We start from the raw sequence: 24,957 nt of genomic DNA on the forward strand, positions 1-24,957 counted from the left end.
CAAAGTTTTCCTTCCATGAACTGTCCAACAGCTTCACTGACTCACTCATCACTTGCCTGCATGCTGCACTGTATAAATACTGTGGACTTTGCCTTTCAGACAACTCCAAAACAACACCAGGGACCAGAACTTCACCGAGCTGCAGTCATCTCCCTCACGGCCGATCACCATGCATCTGTAACAAAGTTAAAGTGCACAGCTAGTCTCAACGTCCACAGAATTACCAGATTTACAGGGAATGATACATACATTTTTTTTTCATAACAAGGTGAACTCTACAGTATTGACTCTGACATTTTCAATATATTCTGGAATATACTGAATATTGGAAATATTGTTTGCCATTCATAGCATAGTAGCCATCCCTTTAAACTCTCTGAGTGAATTTGGGTTTTGCTGCAGGCAGTGGTGCAAGAGAAGGAAAGGTTCCAAGCAATATTGAATTTTTCGGAAAATGTACAATATCACACTATATATATCAATAATGCAATAGCCCATGATATGGAATTTTATCCATATTGGCCCACATATTCAACTGAAGTTGGCGGTTTTATGATACATTGTTCATATTTGCGGTGAAATTACTGAATTTTAACTAAACCATTGATAAAAAAATTAAGTGCAGTAGTGAATTAAATGATTTTCTGCCATTTAGTTTTAATAAAATAAGTCAAGTAAGTTTCTAATATTTCTTCTTTTGGTCACCTCAGGCTGTGTCGAAGTCTAAGACATTAAACAACATTCCTCTGAGGTGTTTTGACAGCAACAAATATTTTCGTTCTTAGGTTTGACAGATTCTTCTGTTGGCTTCCGAGTGCTTGTCGAAAAACTGGACCCCATGTGATGGCGTCACCAGTTTGAGCAGCGACATACCTGCAGATTCAAGGGCTGTTAATACAGTTATTGAGATGTTTATTCTTCCTTTCCTTTTAAATACATTGGAAAACCTTTTAATGTAACAATTGTGTATTTTTGTATGAAGTTCGTGTGAGTGACAAAGACCATTAGTGTGTAAATGCAACAACTTGGTGTTTATTCTGGGTTGTTCTATTCAATTGCATAATGCATTACATCAACTGCCCATCTTATCATGTCCATCGCTGGTATTTTTGTGCTGACAAGTGCACCGGTATTTGCAGCATACCTGCATGCCTGTTAGTTCATGCTGACAGAAGTATACACAGTTTGCATTATGACCAAAGAATTCGACAGATGTTTTCCAAATGCAAGACAAGGCAAGCTTCATTTACCTTGTCAGTAAAGTGTGGGGAAATTCCCCCGTTACATGGTTGCATTCCTGGCCTGGCATCGATATGGGTGTAGTATGAGAGCTGGTGACAAGGGAAATTGCTGGTAAACAAACAACCGAATCTTTTCCCGATAACACATGAAAGAGAAAGGGCCCTGGCGCTGGTGCTGGTGCAGTGTGTGTGGGCAGAGGGTATGTGTTCATACCTCTCTGCATTGCATTTTGCTGCCTTATCTCTCATCGGCACATGAGAGGATTCCCAGCAAGCAGCAGTCCCTTTGAAATCCTCCCAGCGTGTTTGTTTATGTCAAGCACTCGCGTGTTTCAGGGATTACATCTTTGTTCCTTTCCTTTCCTGAATTCCCCTCCGTGATCGCCTCAAAGGAATTCAACTCCACCTCCTGACACACACACACACACACACACATTTACTTTTATTACTTAAAATGCACAGTTCTGCCATGTGCTGAGGATTACGAGAAATTAGTTTGGCCTCAAAAATCATGCATGCAACAGGATGAAACACAGTAGAGATAATAACGGAATCTGAATATCCTTTGAGATCACTTGTCTGTATCATACTACCTTCCTCTCCCTCTACCTCCGAAATATTAGACACAAAATATCTAATATTTGTCGCTCCGCCGTTTCTTAGACACTTTCAATCATCCTTTGGGCTTAATGGTCAGGCTAATTAGGTCTTCAGAGAATACTGTTGTCAGACCAGTCAGAGTTGTCACTAGAAAAGAACCCAGAGAGACCATTAGAGCCTTGATTGATGTCCACCAGACAATCACTGCAGGGGCTGCTGATTTTAGACTAAATTAGCCCCTGTGGCCATTTCTAAGGACAGAATGCCTCAATCACTGCTGGTTCATTTCATATTAATTATTGGTCTGAAAGTTCCCTCATGGTTTTCCCCCATGTACAACTAATGTGCATCAGCAAATACATTTTGAATGAATTATAATACAAACTGGATTCAGTTTTACATAAATATAATGACATTTACTCTAAATGCATCTTCAGACTCTTCACTGTTAATGCAAAATGTCCATGCTGACAGTATTTGCTACTGATCACTGTCAGTATATTTCATTTATGCATCTTCTCCTGGAAGCTAACTGATGAAAGTCTACAGCTATGCCAACTTCTCTCTGAGGCAGACAGTGACAGTAACATAGTGATGTTTGCTCACCACGTTAGTTTGGGTTTTTAGCACGCTAAACTTTGCTAACTGGCACTAATCACAAAGCGCAGCAGAGGTTGATGGAAACGAATTGCACTTCTTGACCTGAAAACTGCACCAAATGAAAAAAGCCACAAAAGACAGTAGGATTCATCTTCTGGGAATCATCAATCTTTGTACCAAATTGTATAGCATTACATTAAATAGTTGTGGCAACATTTCACTTGAAAAACCTCAAATGTCAACCTCTTGCTGGCACTTCAGGAAAAGTCAGAGAACCACCAAAGTAATTAACATAAATTGTATGGAAATCTTTCATATCTGTGCCAATCTTTATACCAATCCATCCGACAGTAGTTGAGCTATTTCAGTTTGATAAAAACACTGGACCGACCAACTGCAGCCCCGAGAGCCTCGGACCCATCGTCACTCCTGAGCCTCCTTCCCGTGATTTATGTGTCATGCAAAGCAAATTACTACAATATAAACATACATTAAGAGATATGAAGAAAAATATTGAATAGATACTGCAGTTTAGTCAATAGTGACAACGTTTGCTATGATTTTCACTTAATTTAGTCATTTCAGGAAAGGCTGCCAACATCAGTCTGGGGGAAAAAAGAGCGAGAGAAAAAAAATCAACCATGAAGGTCAGTATGCAGCATAAATTCACACAGAATTTTTTGCAACAAAAGACATTGAGTTAACTCAGGGTCTAAATAGCAAACCTTATGTTGTAGTCTGCTAATTGAGCTGCGAAATTATCGACATTTGAGAGCAACCTTGATCACAGGATGAAATCTCTCCCCTGCCTGTCATTACTGAGGCTATGAATATGCATGACGAATATTTTATATTACAAGACACGAAGCCAGCTGACTTTTCAAGGTAACGTACTCTCTAGGGGCAGACCTTCGGCGAGAACAGAGGCAGGGTGAATGCTTTAGATCATCATGTAAAGTCATACATTTATCTGCTGAGTAACTGATAGTTTCCCGTTTCACAGAAAGATTGGCACAAAGCACCTTTCCTTACATATACTCATAAATATTTTACAAGAGAACATCAAAGTTTCCCCTTATGTCACAAGGCAAGAATGTCACTAAAATGTCAAGTCTCAACATGAGCATGTTGAGCTGTGAAATCTCATACTGTACATGCGCTAGACACAGTCAGGATTATATCACAGTTAGCCCATGTTTGAACCAAACCACCCAGTACATCCTCAGAGTCTCACCAAGAAGCTGTTCTGCAAATGACTCACTGTGAGTCATGCAGAATGTGGTCAAAGAGGTGATGTTTGGGAGGTCCGAAGTCCCAACTTCACTGTAAGATAATTTATGGATTTGTATTGCTCTTCTGCCTACTGTTATACAGTGGGTAATAACCCTGTCTGTGGTGATGAATGTTCTGTGTAGATACATCAAATGGCTCAACATTTAGAAAACAAACTTTACTGCTGATTCTGTGTTGCCCAAATGGACAGTGAGCATCCTCATCTATTTCTCGCTTTTTCTCCTCTCTGCAGCCCACAGACTAAACAATCTCTTTCATAATAGCACAGTGTTAGCAGACACCCATTTTAGTGATTACAAAGCATATATCACCATTCAATATAACATTTCAGTTTCAATTTATTTATTTATATAGCATCTTATACAATCAAAATTGTCTCTAGATGCTTTACAGAGACCCAGAGTCTGAACCTCACAGACAGTTGCAAGGAAAAACTCTCTCTTAACAGGCTGGCTCACAAGGGAGAACCATCCTGCTGATAGTCGGCTGGGTAAAATATTATTTCAGGTAGAACCATAATAAAGTATAAGGTTGGTTTTATTGTAATACCTGTATATATTAAGATCCAGGGGCCTGTCCAGGAAGTGGTTTGGGGTCTCACAGGCCACTTCTGAAAATAGAACAGGCCACTTGCTCTCGTAAACTATGATTGGCTATCTGTCCAATGAGAGGCAGGATGTGAGTTTGAACCAACTGTTTGTCGAGTAAACCAGACTTTGATTTATAGATGCATTTCTGACTTGAACCTGGGAGGCAGCAGTCGGACAGAGGGCTTCCTCATGAAGGGTTAAATGAGAAGACTGAAACCATTATTTATTATCATTATCTGTCTGATGAATATAGGGCTAATGCGATAGCAGATCAGCTTAGCACAAAGCTTAGTGACAGGAGGAAACAGTTAGTGCTATTCAATGCTAACCTGCCTTCCTAATCATCATTTAAAGGGGGCTTTTTCTTGGCTCTGATTTGCATCTGGCGAACAATCCATGAAGTCTGCAGTCCGACACATGAAACCCCCCCGTAAGGTTAAACAAATAATGTATAAAACATCAATTAGTGAGTTTTGGTGCAGCAGGTTTTGTTACCATTTGACAGAGCCTGCCTAGCTGTGGTATCAGTCTTCTAATCAAACTCTCCTGCAGCAGACTTTAGCTGATAAAATATACCTCAGATCAGTCCATTCAAAGTTAACTGAAAAACACTTTTCTACTTTCAGGATAAGGCTCATATACAAACGAGCAAATAAGTTTTAAATGTGCACGCATAATGTATCTTCCTCTGAGACAATAAAAAGTAAATATTTCATTTCTTTCTGCTCTTGACATTAAATATGAGCTGTAATGCTTTCAGCATATTTCCCTGCCTTTTTTTTCTTCTTCTTCTTTCTTTAATTCAGCAGAATTAGATGTAGAGGCTTCTGTAATGACCCCCTGGAGGCATGAAATTATGAGAGTCAGAGAGAGCAAGGTAATTACCATCAAGACTTTGGGCCTCAACCAAAAGCCCATTACCCACTTCAAACGCTGAGGGAGAAATGCAAACACAGGAGTGAGATACAGCTACTTCACTGTACCCTCTGACCACCCATTTCCATCATGCATTACAGGGGGAATTTTTCAGGACAAAAAAAAATGCGTTCAAAGAGTTATTTTTTGCTCTAAGATGCCTTTGTGGTGCTTTGTTTTACAGCTTTCATTTATGGCAGTTCATTTATGTAGTCCTGTATGACGTGCTATGAGCAAACAGCAGCAGTCATGGTCACACCAGGTTTGTCCCGTAATGGTGTCTGCATGGTGAAGAAATGTTAGCACTGGAAGTATCGTTAGTAACTCATGGGAAGTATTAGCCGCAGTTGTTTAGCTGTACTGTAGGTGTACTTTACATGATATTCACTCTGCAGTGTACTCTGGGGCAGCATAGGACCGGCCAACCCATGCACATAACGCCTGAAGGCAAACGTGGCTCCTCTTTTTACTTTCAAACTCACTTATTCTGTGCGTGTGCAAACAAAGCAAATACTTCCGACACTGAAAATGAAACACTACTGTATAAAAACTAATAGTGCACTCCATCTACTTCCAGAGTGACTGTTTAATGATTTTATATACTTTATGTCCTATTAGTTTTTCTTAAACTATCTCAGTACCTCATTTGTACAGTTCAGAGTCAGCATTGATTTGGTGATGCAACCATTAAAGCTCTGACTAATCAATAGTTCTGGAAAAGGCATCAGCTATATGCTGTATATACTGAGATGATCTCACAGAGCCACACGCTACCATATGACTGGCTCAGACTTCCAGCGCAGGCAGAAAAAAAACAAAAAATCTATAAACAATACAAACATGCCCACGAATGATTATGTGAAGACTACTCAATCCTGACCCCAAAGGTAACCATTAAAAATGAAATAGTGCTTTGCTGCGCTTAGTAAAACTGCTTTCACAAGGGAGCAGAAATTGTTGTAGTAAATAAAATAGTGGTGTGGGAGCCTAGAGACTACACTCTGCGGTTATTAGTTTGTTTGCCAGACTGTCTGTGAATGAGACTTTCCTCTCCCTCAACAATAACTGCAGGTCTCTGAGCAGCTTCTAAATTTGAATATATGTAACTATGGGACTGGGAAGCCTAGAAATGTTCAAAACTAGCAAAGGTATTCAGCGAATTGAAGGTAAAAAAATCTGCATTATAAGCATGACTGTAATGTAGAAAATTCACATAAATGGCTGGTATGTTGTTAATTATAAATAATGAAGCGCTCATACCCATGAGCCGCTCCTTATATCACACTAAATGGAAACTAGCTTTTATTACAGTTGGGAGCAGGACGTTTCCTCCACCTCATATCGTCTCACAGGGGTTGGGCGCAGTTCTGCTTCGAAGATTTAATTTTCACTAGCATGAAATTGGACCTCAGTCCACCCCGTACTCACTTCAGTGGAGCATCTTGTCCTGCCATTTCAGCTGGTGTACCCAGCAACAGTCCAGGGTGATCCAGGGTCACCCGGCACAATATAAACAATATCAAGCAGTCCTGCTGGGCTCAGAGTGCTCCTAAAGGGCCGGTCAAGTGACCCCAGTAAACCCAGGGGCCACTTACTGGGATATTGATCTCTATCTAATATACTTTATTCAAGCTCCAGATGGAAATTCCTTTTTCAGCCTCCTTGCTCAACCACATTTGAACAGGTCAGAGCTTAGAGGAATATATGTTTAGGTTTAGCTGGCAACAAAGACACACCATGCAGTTAATTAGTTAGTCTAAACTGACACTTGGAGAAGATTAGTAGTGGAAACAGAACGAGAGGTTAATGGAAATAAACAAGTCAGAAGTGTGTTATTTCTTTATGTGATGGGAGGATGCTCATAATTTTCATGTCAGAGCACATTATCTGTGCACATCCAGAGAATCTCTTCCTATTCATTTATTACTTACAGACCAAAGCTGAAAGAGGGTTACACAACCTGGAGATTTATAGCCTCCTGAATCAGTGCATCACGGACAGCACTCACCTAAAGAAACAATGCTTCTTAGAATCCCTGTCGATGGATGAAGATGTTATCCAGTCAATGGTATGTTATAGTCAAGGTTACACAGGGTTTGTTTTCAACATTAATATGGAAGACAAGAAACTGTTTGTTTGGGAACACTGAGGACAGACGGATCCGCGTGCACCGAAAGCAGCTGCCAGATGCCGAACAAAAGAAGAAACTAAGAGGTTATGATGGTTTCTTTTACAAACTTCACTACGTGTGTTTCAGCTGCACTTTTTGTTTGGGATTTTTGATTGAGGGAAGCCCAAAGAGCAGTGTTACTCAGACACTGACTGATGCCAGGGGTGTTGTACAGTGATGACTGTGTCACCCACACATAAATCTCACACAAGTTGGAATCTTCACACTGTTGAAATAATTTACAAACTTGTTATTTCATACTCCCTTAATATAAAGACCATGCTGATTTATGTTTCCATTAATTAAAAAAAAAAACCTTTCGGCCATCATGGAGCTTGGCTGAGGTAATGTAATTTGTGGAGGTCTTCTGTAATCTAACTCACACATACATTTTAATAAATGAAGCCCACCGAAGCCTCTGGAGGTGTTTGCTAAATAATAGTGTTTTATTTACAAAACACACTCAATGTAACATAAATTAGTATCGGTCTCAACACAAAACAGATTGCGTTTGCTGAACACACTTAGAAATTCCTCTGCAGCGCTCAAAGTAATTGGCCTGAGGGAGCAAGAGCTCTTTGTGTTAATAAAGTAAAGCTCCTGAATAATTTGCACTCAGCTTTGCTTCTGCACATCTAGCAGTACTGCTGCAGGACATTTCATATTAAAAAAAGTCCGTAAAACCGGGAGGTAAATGTTTTGGCTTCAAATCTTTTCAAATCTCATTCCTGTTTCTCTTTAACAGACTCAATCAGCTGTTTCGATCACTTCCGCAGCAGTGAATCAGGATGTGGGGAGCTTACTGAAAGAAAGGATCTGACTGCTGAGAAGCAGTTTGGACGTGCATGTGGTGAGCTCATTTATTTGTCCACGTTTATAGGAACATGAAAGTAGCAAATGACAGGTCTTTCTCAAGGAAATTCAATCGAATGCAACTGGACTTAGTTATTTGTCTTTGAAGACTTTGACTAGCGAGCAGGAACTGATGAAGCCTCTTGGATGAGAGGTGAAACGTCTTCAAAGACAAATAACTAAGTCCAGTTGCATTCGATTGAATTTCCTTGAGATAACCATGACCTGGATGAATGAGAATATTCACAGGCTTAAATGACAGGTCATCAACTCATTTCCAAGATGCGTTTTTAGAAGATTATGAACCGAGACAGACAGATTTTCTGACTGATCCTTTGAAAACACTCGCAAAGACTCGCACAGCACGACGCTCAGCGCGAGAGAGTGTGGCCAGGTTTTATGAAAAGCAATACAGAAAGCCAATCAACAGAGAAACAAGCAGCTAAAAGGGATACACGCAGGTTATTTTCCCAGGTCTTCAGGATACTACGGTGGATAAACTTCACTTGCATTTAGTTCAAGTCCAGACTTTTGTATGTCTGGTTAGAGTTAGCATATGCGGATACTGTGGGACAAAGTAGACAAAGCTCATGTTTATTTCTGTTAGCACACACTGATTCCATATGGGATGTTTCGTGATGCGTTTAAATTACGTTGAGGAAAAACAGGCTCAGATTTCTCCCCTTGTAATCTCACGGCAATAAACAGCTGCTAGAGGCGACCTGCGCTGCCTGGGAGGTCAAAGAGAGATCCTCGACTTTGTTATCTTTTCCACTTTCAGTTCCCACCCAGCAGCGTATTCACATGTGAGTGAGCATCACGCCTCTGTGTTTCTCCTACATCTAACATGGTGGGAAAAAGCGAATGATAATAATGGAGTGGCTACATCCGGATAAACCGACATTCATGATGTATACATTTTCTAATGATATGTTCTCATATTGTGTGTATATTTCTGTTTTGGCAGGTGTTGTGGGGGATTATTTTCAATTTCTTCCCGTGAGCATGAGGTGAGTGAACAGAGCCTCACATATTTGTGTGCAGCAAAGAAAAAACAATTTAAAGCACAATAAAATAACAAATTATAAACAGGAAACCCAGTTATAGTTTTGTGTTTATTGTGAGGGATTATCTCACACTGCGGATGTTGTTTTTCATACCGTGCAGCAGCAACCTATAAGCCATGTCCATGTTAATGCGGATCAGCTTGAAACAAGGTTCTGCCCACACCTCATGGCCTTTAGATGGATTTCTTAAAGTTCAGCATCCACCTGAAAATGTCAAACGACGCTAAATCTCCTCTTCTTCTTGGGCAAACAACTTTGAACAAGACAGAAGGATTAAAACAAGCCTCTGGCTCTGTGATACTTATTTTCATATTCAGATTGCTTTATTTCTCATTAAATTTCCATAAAATGGAAATTATTATTCCGCACTGGCATACACACACACATTACACATACCAATGCACAATAACTTTACATTAAGGATGTAATCTTAAAAGCGTCAGAATGACAGGCAGCAGTAATAAAAGTTATGCGTGGATTATTTCTGGATTTTTTGCTTTAATTTAGCTGCAAACATAACGCAGATGTTGTCACCAACACATCTTCCTGTTTCTGTTTTCAAACGCACTCACACGCGCTAAATAACCATTTGATTGAGGGTCTTAACAGCTTCCTGCCAATTCATGGTAATGAACAGTAACTCCGAGGCACCTGCACCGAGAGCCTCGATCGATAAATGTTCCATTCAGGCAGCATGAACATAAAGATATGATATAAAATTGGCTTTTTAATGCTGCGGATATGGCTGCAGTGTCTGTGAAGATTGGCAGTCATACGTCAGTGTTTTCAAAATGCAACACAGCAAGACCCAAACCGATCCAACTCTTGGAGCATTTTCACAAATAAACAACCGATGACAACACGGATATCATCTAAATCGTGATCCACTGTCTCAGCGAGGATCTCTGGTAATCACACAAGCTTACCACATAGATGGTAATATGAGAAAACAGAGCAGTTGAAGCACATACTGTGGGTCATCATGAGTCATGTGACTAGTTATTATAGCAAATGAATAGGGGCTTAACCTGATTTAGACTATGCACAGAGTTTATTCCTTATTACCAGCAGCCTGTAATTTACTCCCTCATTAGAAACCAGATCCAGTTTACAGCTAATTCCCCGAGTAGGAGACAACATGATGAACAGCAGCAGAGAGCTGATGGATTGAAACTCTCGTTCATATGTTGCATATTGAGTCATAAAATGTTTCTCGGCATTTGCAATTCAAACACAGTGATGCTTCGATTAGTTTAGATCTAAAACAACACTTCCCTTCAGCAGCATTTTTACTGATGAGTCAGAGGGCATCAGTGATGACGACCATCATGGCCGATCTGCGCATGTACCCGATCAGCGTGTTTTGTGTCGTCTCCTTTGATTAATCGTTAAATCGTTTTACCACAGTAACCGGAGATGACAAAATTTTGCGGTTGCCACCCGAAACACATGTTTGTTCCCATGGCAACAGCAGTTAAAAACATCAGCCCTTCTTGGTGGTCAGATGATGAAAGTTTTCATCACTCCGGCGCAGACACTCCCATGTTTACATCAGGGAGACGTCACATAACACATCTGCAGTAATGACAGGGAAGCCAGTTGGCTGCCTTTACGGGCCACAGCAACAGGCCTGTTACAGAGATCTGCATTAAATGGTACATGAAAATACTTTTTATGGTTTCCTGGAACACGCAGCAGAAAATGCCTGACTAGTTGGGCTGACCACACTGCAGCTTAGATGAGTTGCAGAAAACAACAAAAAAAACCCAAAAAACTGAAAGGAGTATTTCTTAAAGTCTCTTAAAGTGATTTAAAAATTAACCGTTGATGCGTGACAACATGACAAACTCAAGCCTAAGCAGGTGCATCTGCTTATTTTCAGGACATCATTTGTAGACTTTGAGTGAAGTAACTGTGTGTGTGTCTACTGTATATGGACAACAGACTGTCTGAAAGTGAAGCAAAAGTAGGGAAGAGGCGTCAAACCCTGCAAGACCGAGACATTCCTGATGGCCAAACTGTGAGAATGTGTGTCTGTGTGTGTTTGCAGGTTTGTACGCAGGTTCTTACGAGTGTGTTTGCTGTTTGTGTGGGTGAATCTCTTCTATTGAGTTTACCCCTGTGTTGTGGCATCCTGGGGCTGTGTTTGTCTGTGTGTGTCATGGGAATAAAACAGAGAGGAAGAGAGCGAATGTGGTGGGGTGTGTGTGTGTGTGTGTAGCTTTTGGTGGAGGTGTTGAACCACCCAGGGCTACTGGTGAAACAGCTGCGGCATTCAACCCAAACACCTCTCACAAATTGTCAGGGCAGATTATGAGTCAGGATGATCGAAGAGGAGAACAACATCCCCACCGTAAGCTGTTGGGGAGATATTCCTGGCTGCATTTTGAGTTGCTCTGTGGTGTTTGTACCTCTGTCTGCGCGGGATCATTATCATGTGCCTCCAACTCGTTTCAGGATTACGTTAAGGAATTCAGAGCCTGGATGTGATATTTAACCGCACTGTGTGAAACCAGCACAGAGTGATTCCCGTCACAGCTAGGAGAGGGTGTGTGTGATTGGGGCTGATGGTGCTGGTCTGGACAGTTCATGAAATTTTTCAAAAAATGAAAATGTAATAATGTTTTTAGTCAGTGGAAACAGACAGGAAAATGACAGAATGGGGAAATGGAGCTGACAGCAGAATTAAAATGCGTACCGTTAATTCCAGTGAAAATGTAATGTGGATTTCTTGTTAGAAAAAGAAAGGTCAGTAACAGATAAAGTGGCTGACCACAGAGCGAAATCACAGCTCTTCAGACATGGTTTTAACGGGTCCCTCATGGGAAACATGAGCCTTTAATGTCGAAAATGGTTTTATGTCTGCTCTCCTGCTCAGTAACACTGCTTAGTGGATTTGTAGAGAAACCTGCTCCCACTCTTAATTTTCCCTCATTTATTTAAGATTTATTTTCCAATCACACAACTGATTGATATAAGAACAATTCCCACTGCCCGGGCTACCTCCCAAGCTGCCGCCGTGCCTCAGGCTTCACTAATGAATGTAATTTAAAGAGTTATAGAGGATGGGGTTTCATATTGGTGATTGATGATAGTGTTTGGAGGCCTATTTTGTGTAGCGATGAAGGTGTATTAATCATTATTAAAGATGGCTTAAATGCTTTCACTGTGTGGCCAGGTGATTTAGACTCCTGGGTGGACAGTGTGCATAACACGGGGGACCTGCTGCTGCTGCTGCTGCTGCTGCTGATTTTCATAATGAAGCACTTACTCAACCTGCCGCCAAAAGACTGCAAGGTCACGATAAGCTGTTAAACAGTCAGGGTGACGCACTTTACGGGCACGCTCAAGAGAAAACACAAGCATGCACATTGCTACACGCACACGCAAAGACGTACGACAACCCTGCGCTATGGCACAATCACACAGCGATCAATCATATCAATAACATAATCGCCACATGAGGGTTATGAGAGTAATTAAACGATTCTGCCAAAACCCTTGATAATGTCACAATCTCAGATTTTTACTCGATGATTATATGGCTTAAAAGAAAAGATATTATTGAAATATTATAATAATAAATGTATTTCAAACTCATCTTTAACTTTGTTTATTGTGCGATATGTCTCTTTTGGGCAAATTATGAATAGTAAAAAGGCAACCAATTGAACTGTAGCTGTAACTGAGGATTATTTACACAATATTACCATATGTGTATTATTGACACAGTATCAATATTTATTTTTTTTAAATATCATGGTTAATGCTGCTTTATCGCTGTAAACTAACACATGACACGAACACAGCATTAATCCAATGTCCTGCTCTGATTTTTCCAGACTTTCTATTTTAGGTATCTGATCCATGTTCTCTTTTCAGTCTGCCCTCTGCATCCATTCGCCTCCATCTGAACAGTCTGAAGTCACAGCATGATGTTCTAGTTCCGAACAGTCAGTGTTAATGAGGGTCTCCTGACCTCCAGGGTCGCTAAGAAGTGCTTATTTGGGCGACAGCGATTCATCAGTCTTCCCTCTTTTCCTCTGTTGCTAAGGACTCACGGGACGTTTCTGCCTGCCACGATGGGACTCTTTGTTTATCAGGAAATGTGATTCATCTCAGGAGGCAGACGGTGGTGCACTGTGTGTGGGAGAGGCAGCTCACTGGGCCTGATGGATGCAGGGTCACAGATACATGCAAAAACAGATGGACCTCAAATTGACACAGTATTAATAATCAGTTCTCACTTGGTTAGTATCTTTCTATTTATTTTTTCAATATTGTTCATGTTGAGTTTATGAAACTGCTCAAGAAGAACCATTAAATCCAAATTACAGCGCTGTAGCTGTTCAGCTCTGCTGCTCAACTCTTTACAGAAGAGAATCCACTTCATTTGCTTTTTGTTTGGCATACAACAACAAGTAGATTTACTCAAGTGTTCGTACTGTAATTATTTTCACAGTGTAGTATTGATACTTTTAACTAAGTAGTCAATTTTCACAGGTTTGAAGCTGGCAGCTGGAAACAGGTGATGTCAAACACTTCCACCAACCAATCAGGATTCAGCAACATTTGAATCAGAATTTGATGATAGTTAATGCCCAAAGTTGGTTTCAACTTGTCTGGTCTGGTTTGTATGGCTTGATATTTCACTGTGAAAAGTGTTTGTTCCCATTTGTCATCCATCTTAATGGCAGCATGACGCAGCCTGCAGTTAGATGTTGGGACTATTTTCAACCAGATGGTCTCAGCATATATGGTACCCAAAGATCTAAGTTAAAGGTTTTTGCAGTTTGCTGTTTATGTGTTGATCAGTTCTGGGAGAAGTTCCTGCAGTGGCAATGGGCACATAAACTGTAGACTTTACTCTCACAGGTCAGGATGGACTTAATGCCACCGTGTGCTGCACACTACACCCACAGCTTCATTTACAAACAGGAAGCGGTCAACATTATGACACCTACATCTCTGCTGTCCTGATTTTAATGATGCGGCATCGCTGCTGCATAGAATGGGAGTTGGGTTTGTCTGCTCTAGCTGACATAGCTAATAACACTACTCAGGCAACTCCATCATAATGTGTAGATTTACTTACGTATTGCTTATTTTTATTATCTTCAACACTTAACCTCATCTTCGTCCTCTCAGCGGCTTTCAGCAACACACAGGTAGCTTCAGCCTGCAGAGCTTCAGCTGTGTCTGTTGTGAGCACACAATTGGAGATCGTTAACAGACACAAATCTGTTGCCAAACCACAGTAATATTAAACAAGCAGTTTACTTTTATCTAATCACAAGCTGAGCAAAGTTGTTTTCATCACCTTTCACTTAACTTATTCCTTTTTTGTTACTTTTGTGGTATTTATTTGTGTGAAATTAAAAAATTTAAAATGTTTGGGGAGAGGAGCTGTAGTGTTTTCGGCATTTCAAACCAAACCGGCTCCTTGTGAAGAGGACAGATTGATGGTTCCTTTCAACTCGAGGTAATTACATTTTTCCACAAACACATCATCCTCTCGCGAAGCATAAACGATGGAGGAAGTCACTGATGTGTCTGTTGATTGGGTTCAAATCAAACAGCCTTTCTTGGTGCTTCTAGCTGAGTGTCAGGGTTCACTTCTTGCATCTGTGTGCATAAAAACGGTGAGCCTCATTTACCTGAGTGAAGCTAATAAAGTGACATTCTGCATGAATGCTTACTTTGAACAATCTGCTGTCTTCTTATTATGAAAAGTGCTTCTCTCTACCTCTGGGTCATGCTCTGTCTGTATGTGTGTCTGTCTCTGTAAGTGAATGAATGCATGTACCAACTATGAGTTTCACAACATTTTTCAGAAATAACATAAAGCTTTGTGCTCCTCTAATCCTCATGGCCAAAAGAGGCACAATACATGCAATCTGTGCATCCTGTCAGCCATGTACACTCACACAAGAACTAAAGGTACCGATTTAATTCCAGCCCAGAATGTGAGGAGGTTCATGCAATTTATGTGCAAAAGAAGAGCGATGAGGTTGGTTTGGCAGGCGGGTGTGTGGCATGTCTGAGTTGTTATGCAGGAAACTCAGGAGTTCACTTTTTGAATAGCTTTATCAAAGGTTGACAGTTTATTAATGCTTTGTAGATCATCTAGAAGCCATTAATACGTCACGTTTTGATTGCCAGGTTATTAACCTTTTATAAATAGCTTTATGTATAAAACTTGATAAAGATATTTTAGCCAAAACCACAATTCAACCCTAAATGAGCAGTTTCTGTGGCTGCTTCTGTTTATGCAACATAATTTGAAACAGTAGTGAAGGCAGCAACAGATTAGAGTCTCCCGTCTATTGTATTGCCAGATCAGAAAATTCTCATGATGTATTTTGCCTTTTAAATTGAAGGACTTGTTGGGATCTCCAATAAGGAACGAAAGCAAACGAGGAGTTAAAACACGAAGCACAATATGCAGTCACCAAACTGAGTTTGGCAATGTGAACACTCACAAATCAGAAATCTTCTCACTTTCCTTCCCTTGATGTAATCAGAGCATAACTTACATTAGAAACATCAACTGGAAAATTCATTTAAATTTTGAAATTGTTAGAAAATGGACTCCTTGTGTAATGCGCCCTTTGTGCCATGAGACGTCACTACTTTAAAGTAAAAATAACTCAAGGTCCCTGAAGTCTTAGCCTCCACAAACCCTGAGACTTTGAGCAGGAAGGTTTCTCCACTGCATGTATTTATTCATCCCACTCGTCAAATGAAGGTGACCTGACCTGCTCCTCTGACTGAGCCAAACTCAGCAATGAAAGCACAGACGGAGAGAGACAAAGAACGCGATAAAGCACAGCAGAGCCTGAAGGTCACTCACAAGCTCAGCTGGCTCCTTCGCTCTCCTCTGGACGTCTGCTCTGAGAAAAGGTCACCTTCTTACTCCACGTATCTGAGCTCTCACCTTTTGAATGACAATGCATTACGCTCCTCTCTGCCGTCTTATCATAACCTGCACAACCTCTGACCTTGAAATTTACAAGTTCCCCTGAAAGCGAAGCCAGCGGCCACTGATGTGGAAAATTTGATCATCCATCCATATTTCATGCGAGTTTCTGAGAAAGTGTGAAATAAGCTCAGAGTATGATTCATTTACTGATGTAGCTTCGACTACTGGCAGGCTTGATGGGAGTCACCCGCCCCGTGAGAGCTGACAGATCTGGTGACTTCATGAGCTGACCCGTCACACAGCGTTTGCTTTGCTCTCTCGTACAGGTTTGACAGTCTCATTGGGAACGTTTGACAGTGCACTGTTAATAATTCAGCAGCAAATAAAAGCCATATTGCAACAAATTACCTCACTGCACCATCCACCCTTAGTGCTGGAATCCTGATAATGAAGTCATGGCTAAGATCAGTTTTAGAGAGCATGACTGTAAATAAAAAAACATTACATCATCACACAGGGGCTTGTGGTTCGAATTAGACACATTTTCCATTTAAATGTGTTGGACTCGCTTCTGGCAAAGACCAAACATGACAGCTAGAACACCTCACATCAAAGTTAACTTAATTTTATGCAATTGCAAACTGAATTACTAATAAGGACTCAAAGGATGAAAACTGGATTTCTTAAAGCTGTAAATTCAGCAGTTGGGCAAATTTATACATGTTATTCCAGTGGAGCTTAATTCAGGCACTTTCACAGCACTCGTTTTGAAATCAATTACTTGTGTGAACCGCACACGAGCTGTTTTATTAGTGACCCACAGTGACAAGCATGATAAATAAAAGAAACCACACTGCAGCTCGTTGCATGTGGAACAACCCAGAGAAGAAGATGAGAGGATCGTTTCTCGTGCTGTCTGAGACCTCTGGCCAGATGGAAGAATAAAGTTGTCGGGAGCCAATACAAAAAAGCAGAATTAAATAGATAAATCTCTCACCTCTACCATTACGGATAGTCTCACATGCTCCGAGCTGTGCCGTGGAGGTCGATAATGGCTTGAACTACTCTGTGGTACCTCTCCTCAGTCGTGATAGTTGTCTCCCAGAGAGACACAGCTGTGGGTTTTTTGTGATGTTTGTGAAAATGTAATTTTGTCCATTTAACCTTCTTTTGGTCAACAAAAGCCCGTGTGTGTAGTATAATGTTTTGCTTTCTTTCTCAGAAAAAGTCACAATAATAAAAAAAAAAAAGAATACTTCACAAATATCCAAAGGACACACACACACACACACACACACACACACACACACACACACACACACACACACACACACTCACGCACGCACACTCTTCCTCTCTCTCTCTCTCGATCCGTCGTCGTAGCTACAGTGCTGACATGTGTGGGTGGTTATTGTTTGATGGAGCTAATTTGAATATGTGGCTGCTGCTGTTGCTTTTGCCTCCAGATTCAAGCGATTTCTCCAAACAATAACATTTGTTTGTGTCTGAGCGAGCATGACTTCATACTGACAGGTGAATGTTTTTATTTCAGAGCAGATAATGAACATTCAAGCTCCTGCAGTAACAAAACCTGTTTGTGCTGAATGCTTGCTAATTATCTGCTCCTCCGTGCCTTTTGTAATTGCACATCTTTCTTCGGTGTGGCATTTGAGAGGCTGCAGAATTGCCACATCTGGTAGGGCGCAACAGTACATGTGGGAAATTAAATAACTTGATTATTCAAAGTCTGCCGAATACTGCAACGAACTGGTTGTTCTGGTTGTTGCATTGTTTGTGTTGTGTTTTATATCCTGCTGAGAAACTATTTGAAAAAAGGTCAGGCAGGATTTGGTTCATATCTATCTATAAGTCACATACATTACACTTCATGAAGTAAAAACGTGATGGTTAATTCAAACATGCAAATGCAAGGCGCACACTCATTCCTATTATTTTGTACTGTAGCCTACTAAAAATGTATGATCGCAGCCCTGCTGCAATGTACTGACTCAAACTGCAATTTCCAGGACTCATAGACGCCTTTGAATATTTTCAAGAGAAAACACATTATGTAAACATGACATTTCAACTTACATGTTCCTTATACAAAAGACGCTCAGTAGCTGAGATTTCAGAAACTTCATAATCATCATCAGTTTGTGTCGTCGCTGATGGTTGATCAGTTGATCGACCGTAGATTTTTGCATAAAATTCAGCACTGTACTGTTAGCGTACACGATGTGGAGACCACTTCTTTCATTTCGCTATGGGATTTGTGTGGGTAGTATAGTAGGAAGGGCAAACAGAAAATATAGTGCACTACACAATAAACAGGGAGTGACTTCAGACACAGCCGATGCATGAATGCTCGGTATTGTGCTGTACACTTATCTGAGAAAGGTGGGCACCAGTATGATTTTATGCTGTGTTCACTTGAGATTTTTTTCTTTTGCTTTAGGCGATTTTTTTTAAAGCCAAGAAGATGTTTTTATTAATGAGATAACAGGTATCTTTGAAGGAGGAAGTCCGCTGATTTTACACATCAAAGTGTTTGAGTTTCATAAATTGCCTCCAGTGATTTAACTTAGGCATCGGATGTGGCTGAAGACTACAAGAAGGTTACCAGCCTAACTTTGATAATTTGCATTCGAATTCAACTCAAATTTGCAGTCAGCTGGTGCAAACCAGATTTATACAATCCAGTCCCCCATCTGTGTGTCAGCCCAACAGGTTTGACTTTCCTATCATAGAGTACTGCAGAGAAAACCAGCACACCGTGCAGAGTCTAGTATCACTTCTCCAGAGGACCATCTGTCTACAGGATGAATAAAAAAAAGCCTTTTATGCGTTAGTGAATGGTCAGGTATAATGTTGCAAACATATAGGAGAAAAACAATATTACAGTAAGCCACTGAGGGCTGTCACGCCATTTGATATCGAGTAGAACCCATGAGCTCTCTTTTCAAGCACTGGGTTTACATGATCAGTTGCGGATGAGCGGAGCTCTGGTGAGCTTAGTGCCACGGTGTTATACAGAACAAATGTAGCTCACTGTGTATCAACTCCTGACCTCAAACTTGTTTTTGTGTGGATTTAAATGCAGCCTCTGTATTGTTCATGTGCAGCTTAACAAAAGCCCAACTCAGGTATACAGGGTGTGTTTGTGTGAGCAATGTGGGCTGATTTGCATATAAGTATGCAGCTGTAGTCACATGTATCAGCTTTGAAAAAGCTAAATGAGTGAGTAGTGCCTTTGAGAGCAGGGCAGCATACGATTTCATTAACCTCTGACCTGCAGCAGTGAGTGTGTGTTGTATTTAATGAATACATGACACAGCATACATCAGCATTGATGACTCACTTGTTTAGGGTTATGAGGAGCATGACAGTGAAATATCCAAAGCTTCATATTAATTTCCCACACTGTACATTAATGTACAAGCGTAGAGGATACAGATCTTCTCTGCCAAGCGAACACACACACACACACACACACACACACTCAGAGTGAAGGTTAGCCAAGGACTGGAAGCTATCTGATGCCTTGCTGTGATTTTTCTAACCTCCTTGTTGATTTACAGCAGCTGAAGTGGGCACAAACACTCTGCCGTGAAGCAGCACGATAAACTTATGACCATATCTCATCCTGTTGCCAGGGCTCAGCAAATGAAATGGATTTATCTCTAAATCAGTGACTTACACTTCTAATGCATCAATGTATCCAGCTGAAGCAAAGTATCTCCATCTCATCTCTCATACATTTATGCAACCTCTTCAGAAGGGCAAAAGTGTGAGAGAACAGCTACACAGCACAACAACACTGACAGGGCCGGTCTGTTTGGTTTCAACTTTTAAAAGAGTTGCTTGATACAGAGCCCCTAAACTCAAAAGTTGCACTTATTTGCTCTCCTGATCCTCTAGCTCCCATAATTAATTCACAGACACGAGAGTGAGAGTGTCATCAGTTTTGTCATCTCTCTGGTAAAACTTTAAAATATGCATTTACAAAAATGAAGTACTATCCCTTTAAGATTCTTCAAGGGAAAACTGGGAAAATATATGCATGAATACCACTGTTTAAAGGAATACAATTAAAAATCAGGGAGTAGAAGTTTCATCCTGCCATTTTTCAAACAAAACAAGGCAAACAGTCAAACTGTGGTTTAATTGGGAAAAAGTTAATGACCCTGGCCATGTTGTGTTGCCCATCAGCTGTTTCAGCAGTGTAAGAAAAGCTCCATGAGTCCCCCCACTAAAAAAACCCAAAAAAAACCCCACCAAAAACAGTAAATTCCAAAATGTGATCTCAGAGATTTTTTTTTTAATCTTCATAAATCCATAATGTAATTTTTCTTCCAAGAGATACAAGTCCAGTTTCTATGCAGAAGAAAGCAAAACAAGCCACATTTAACCACAGAGCAGGTTTCAATGACAAATCTGAAAGGTGAGTAATCAAGACTATGGCAGACGCAAAAGGACGGGTGATGGGGTTTAAAAAAAATAGTAATAAAAAAAGAATAGAGGGGTCTTTTCTATGTGGGTGCATATGAGACAGCTCTAACCCCCAGTTGCTGGAGGCAGGACTGTTTCTGCAGGACTAAATTGGCTGTCAAAGCTGCCACAGTCGACCCTTCACACAAGCAGGCCTCTCATATTTCTCCTGTAATATGAACTTGGGGGGGGGGGGGAAGAAAAAAAAGGCAATTACCGCTCCCTTTTCGTATGTCATCTCTGTCATGTATGAAGGCAAAAACACAGAGCAGCTCTTGTTGTAATGACTCCTCCAAAACTAATTTTCCACTTGCGCAACAGACACAGGTGTGCAGGATCCTATTACCTGAACTGCATAAGATTGTCAAAACGGCTCTACATTATATGCTGTTACTCTTTATTCTCTCTGTGTTTTAATAAACATCTTCAATATACTGACTACCCTGAGGCCACAGAGATTGAATTACATCACCTCCAGTGGTCTCAAGGCTTTTGCATTTCTCTCAACAGTAACAGTAAGGCGTCTAACAAATACACTCCCCTGACATCCTCATTAAAATAATTTAGTCCAATGTGGAGTCACAGAAATGTTGTATAGACACAAAGAGGCCACCACAGGTCCAAAATAATCCTTTGCAATGCAAATAACATAATGCGAGCCATTACTGTAAAACACTATGGGATATACAGCTCATCATTGCAAATGACCTTGACTTAAAAACTAATTTGATGATATTTTAAAATTCTTTTAATTGTCAACAAAGACATGAAAACACTGATAACAATTTGCAGACCCACTTCCTGTTTTCCTTTGATCTACATGTACATCCGGTAGTTTATTTTTGGATGAAGCATGTTAAATAATCTGGCTCAGCTGCTGTCTGATCATCTGATTGTTTGTCTTTCTGTTCCTTTCAATGATCCTGACACCAATTATGGCCAAAGCTGAAAAATAACTCCCTGGTTGTGGCTGAAGACTACAAGATCAACTAAATTCCCCAGTAAGCTCATAAAGCCCTAGTCGCTCACAATGTGTCCTTGGTAAAGGTTTTGTTTGATTATCACACTGTGCCCGTTTTCAGTTAATAAACAAAAGCATTTGGGAAGATGGCTACAGTTACTTATATCATACTAAACTGCTCTGAATGAAAGTGTCTGCTAAATGTGTGAATTTTGAAAAAGATTGACAGCCACCCACAGTGACAGACAGCTGTCCCCGCCCCTTGTCTGCCCAGATTCTCATTAAATGCACCGCTATGACACAGCAGAGGTGATCGATGGCACCGCTCCCTCATCCTCGCATGCTCCTGACATGATTGATCATGAACCCTCCCCCCATCTCCCTCCATCTCCACACGAACACCTCTTCCATCTCATCTGTATATGTGTGGATAACGGAGTACAGTAAGTCAGAATCAGGTGTGGGGAACTGCACATGTAATTTAAATGCAGGACACAAAACCTATTATCAGAAATTTGAGGTGAAACATCGGTGCAGAGCGAAGGTCGCTGAGGACATTCCCAGACATGACACATCCATTGCAGTGAGTTGTATTAGTGTTTTTCCTGAGCTCCATCTGACATTATGACTCCACTCTCAGAAAAACATTTCCACCAGCTGATAGATGGCAGGCAACGCTCTGACTCACAAATGACATAGGAGGGTCTTTCTTCTGCAACTTTTCCTTCTCCCTCAACACAAGAAGAGGTGATTCTCCAACTCAGGGGGGGTAGAACAGGGGCTGATGACTTGTATGACACATGAACTTCTCACACTCTCATTACCCATCATCTATCATCAGCAAGCAGTCAGCCTGTTCTCTTAGAGCTGTAGCGTTGATGAGTGACCACCAAATGAATCACAATTAAATACTTCTCCCCCCTCCTCTGTTGCCTCCATGGCAGCTATATCACTGATGCTATCAGTACGAGACATCCAAGGCGTGTAAATGAAACTCAGATACAGGAGGTGTCAGTTAACTTCTTCACTGTGAGTGGATGCTTATGTGTCACCTTATGTGGAGGTGATGGTTGCTGTTGTTATAAAGGAGGAAGAAAGGAGAAGGAGAAAGGAAGACAGACAGAAAGAAGAATTTAAAAGAAAACAAAGACAAAGGGGCACGAACGAAAGAAGAAAAAAAAGGAAGAAGAAAGGAGGTGATAGAGTAAGGAGAAAGAAAGTTAAAGAAAGACAAAAAAAGAATTCAAAAGACAAAGACAGAAGAAATAACAAGAATGAAGAGCAAGGAGCAAAGACATAAGGAGAAAGAAAGGAGAAGGAGAAAGGAGGTAGAAGAAAGAAGAATGAAAAACAAGAAGCTGAAAGAAAAAGCTGACGAAGTTGAAAGAAGACAAACAGATAAAATTCAATCAAACATTGCAAACAGCAGTGTTAAAATAGAAAGCAGCAATGTTCACAGCGGAGCTTAATATTACTACATATTCTGAATTCCAAACATTCAATAACCATCTTGTTGTTGTAGCTCAAAACCTCACAGCAGAATACACCATAAAAGTTATAGAACGGCTCAGTTTAATGCAACCAACCCACAAGACAAGGCCTCCTAGATTCACACATTAACATTTTCATTTCAACACCACGTAGCAGCATTAAGGGATCAGATGGCACAAGCCAAATATCAAATAAAAACAAAGTCCACCCACTTCAAGAAGCTACTGGGACCACCAATACCTCACACTTTGTGCAGCAGCTCAAGAGCGTATTAACCGGCTGACAAAATGTTCAGAGCTTTGTGACACAAAAGCACACTGAACACCAGACTGACATCAACTCAGCATGTTAGATAACACAAAAGGCAAGTACTTAGCTTGTCAAAGTGAAGTGGTGAGCTACAGGGCTTAATATTAGAAACAGTGCAGCTTCCATAACAACAGAATCACTAACCAAATATTGTTTGGTACAAAAACAACAACAAAGTAGTCATCAAAACAAAACCTGTGCAGTCGACATCCATGTCTAACTGATCACAGTCACGTGCAATAAGTGTCGGAGCCTCACGCCAATATAGCAATCAACCTAACTAATAGAAATTTTGAACATCTGCATTGTGCATCCACATTAAGCAACACAATTGGTTCAGCAAAAACAGGAAAAACGTAAGTAAACGTAACCAAAAGTCCAAACAAAACCAAGTGGAGCAAAACAGTAGGATGGAAAAAGTCCACAGCTTACATAGTTTACATAGAAAAATGAAGGCAATAATTTCTCAGTGACAGAAGCCATGAAAACACTCATATGTACATTTCTAAAACCAACAAACGTTCGCAGTTGGTATAAATGAAACAGTTGCCACAACTGAAGGAAAAATACGTACAAAACCAATCAGGACAAACCAAACCAGGCCACAACACAAGGCCTCCAAGACTCAGACTTTAATATTCATATTTCAACACCGTGTAGCAGCTTTAAAAGACCACAAGGCACAAGCCAAACACCAAAATGAAAACAAAGTTCAATCACTTCAAGACATTGGATTGGAACAACCAGTACCAATGCAGCAACAGCAGCGTAAGAGCATGTCAACCAGCAGACACTGTGTTCAGAGCTTTCTGACACAAAAACACAAACACACTGAACAGCAGACTGACATCAACTGTTAGAAAAACAAAAAGTAAGTACTTAGCTTGTCGAAGTGAAGCGGTGGCGTTCTGCTCCTCGGTGAAACTTGACTTGACTGAGTCTGGGTGGTCCAGAAGACATGAAACTCTTGAAGCTTCAGGCTTGGAGTGTGTGTTTGAGGCCTACTCCTAATATGGCCAACAGTTAACAAACAGAGCTGCTATATCTGGCCAGTGTGCAACACAAACATCTACCCTCCACTAAGCTATCTCAGAACAACAGTACTGACCTAATATAGAGTATTGTTCAAAAGTGTTTTCAAGTGATAAAGCACAAAAGCAAGCTGAGAAAGGAGCCATCACACAGCATATCCACAGTTGCCAGGGCGTCAGTTTAAATAGCCCGCCTTGAAACAAAGGGTGTGTTTGTTACATCCACCAGCCAGAAGAGTATCTCATGTAGGATTTTAGTTAACAGCTTGCATGTTGAACTGGCTTGCAGGTTAAAAAAGCTTGCAGGAATCTTGTTATGCTTTTCTAACAATAAGATTATGGGCTGTCTACAACCATATTAGAAACTGACAGTCTAACCATTTAACTTGGTTTAATGAAAACACGCTGCCATTCTTTCTTTGGC

General features: G+C 40.6%; 1 long non-coding RNA gene across 1 annotated transcript; it reads right to left on the minus strand.

Moving 5' to 3' along the window:
* On the minus strand, positions 1-24,699 carry LOC124052032. The gene is made up of 4 exons (XR_006841913.1): positions 24,382-24,699; positions 1,456-1,650; positions 1,251-1,331; positions 1-175 (listed from the first exon to the last, which is right to left on the minus strand). It is a non-coding gene; the product is annotated as an uncharacterized LOC124052032 (long non-coding RNA).
* Positions 24,700-24,957: the final 258 nt, after the last annotated feature.

This window comes from Scatophagus argus, chromosome 20, assembly GCF_020382885.2.
Source record: "Scatophagus argus isolate fScaArg1 chromosome 20, fScaArg1.pri, whole genome shotgun sequence".
In the NCBI taxonomy this organism is placed as follows: domain Eukaryota; kingdom Metazoa; phylum Chordata; class Actinopteri; family Scatophagidae; genus Scatophagus; species Scatophagus argus.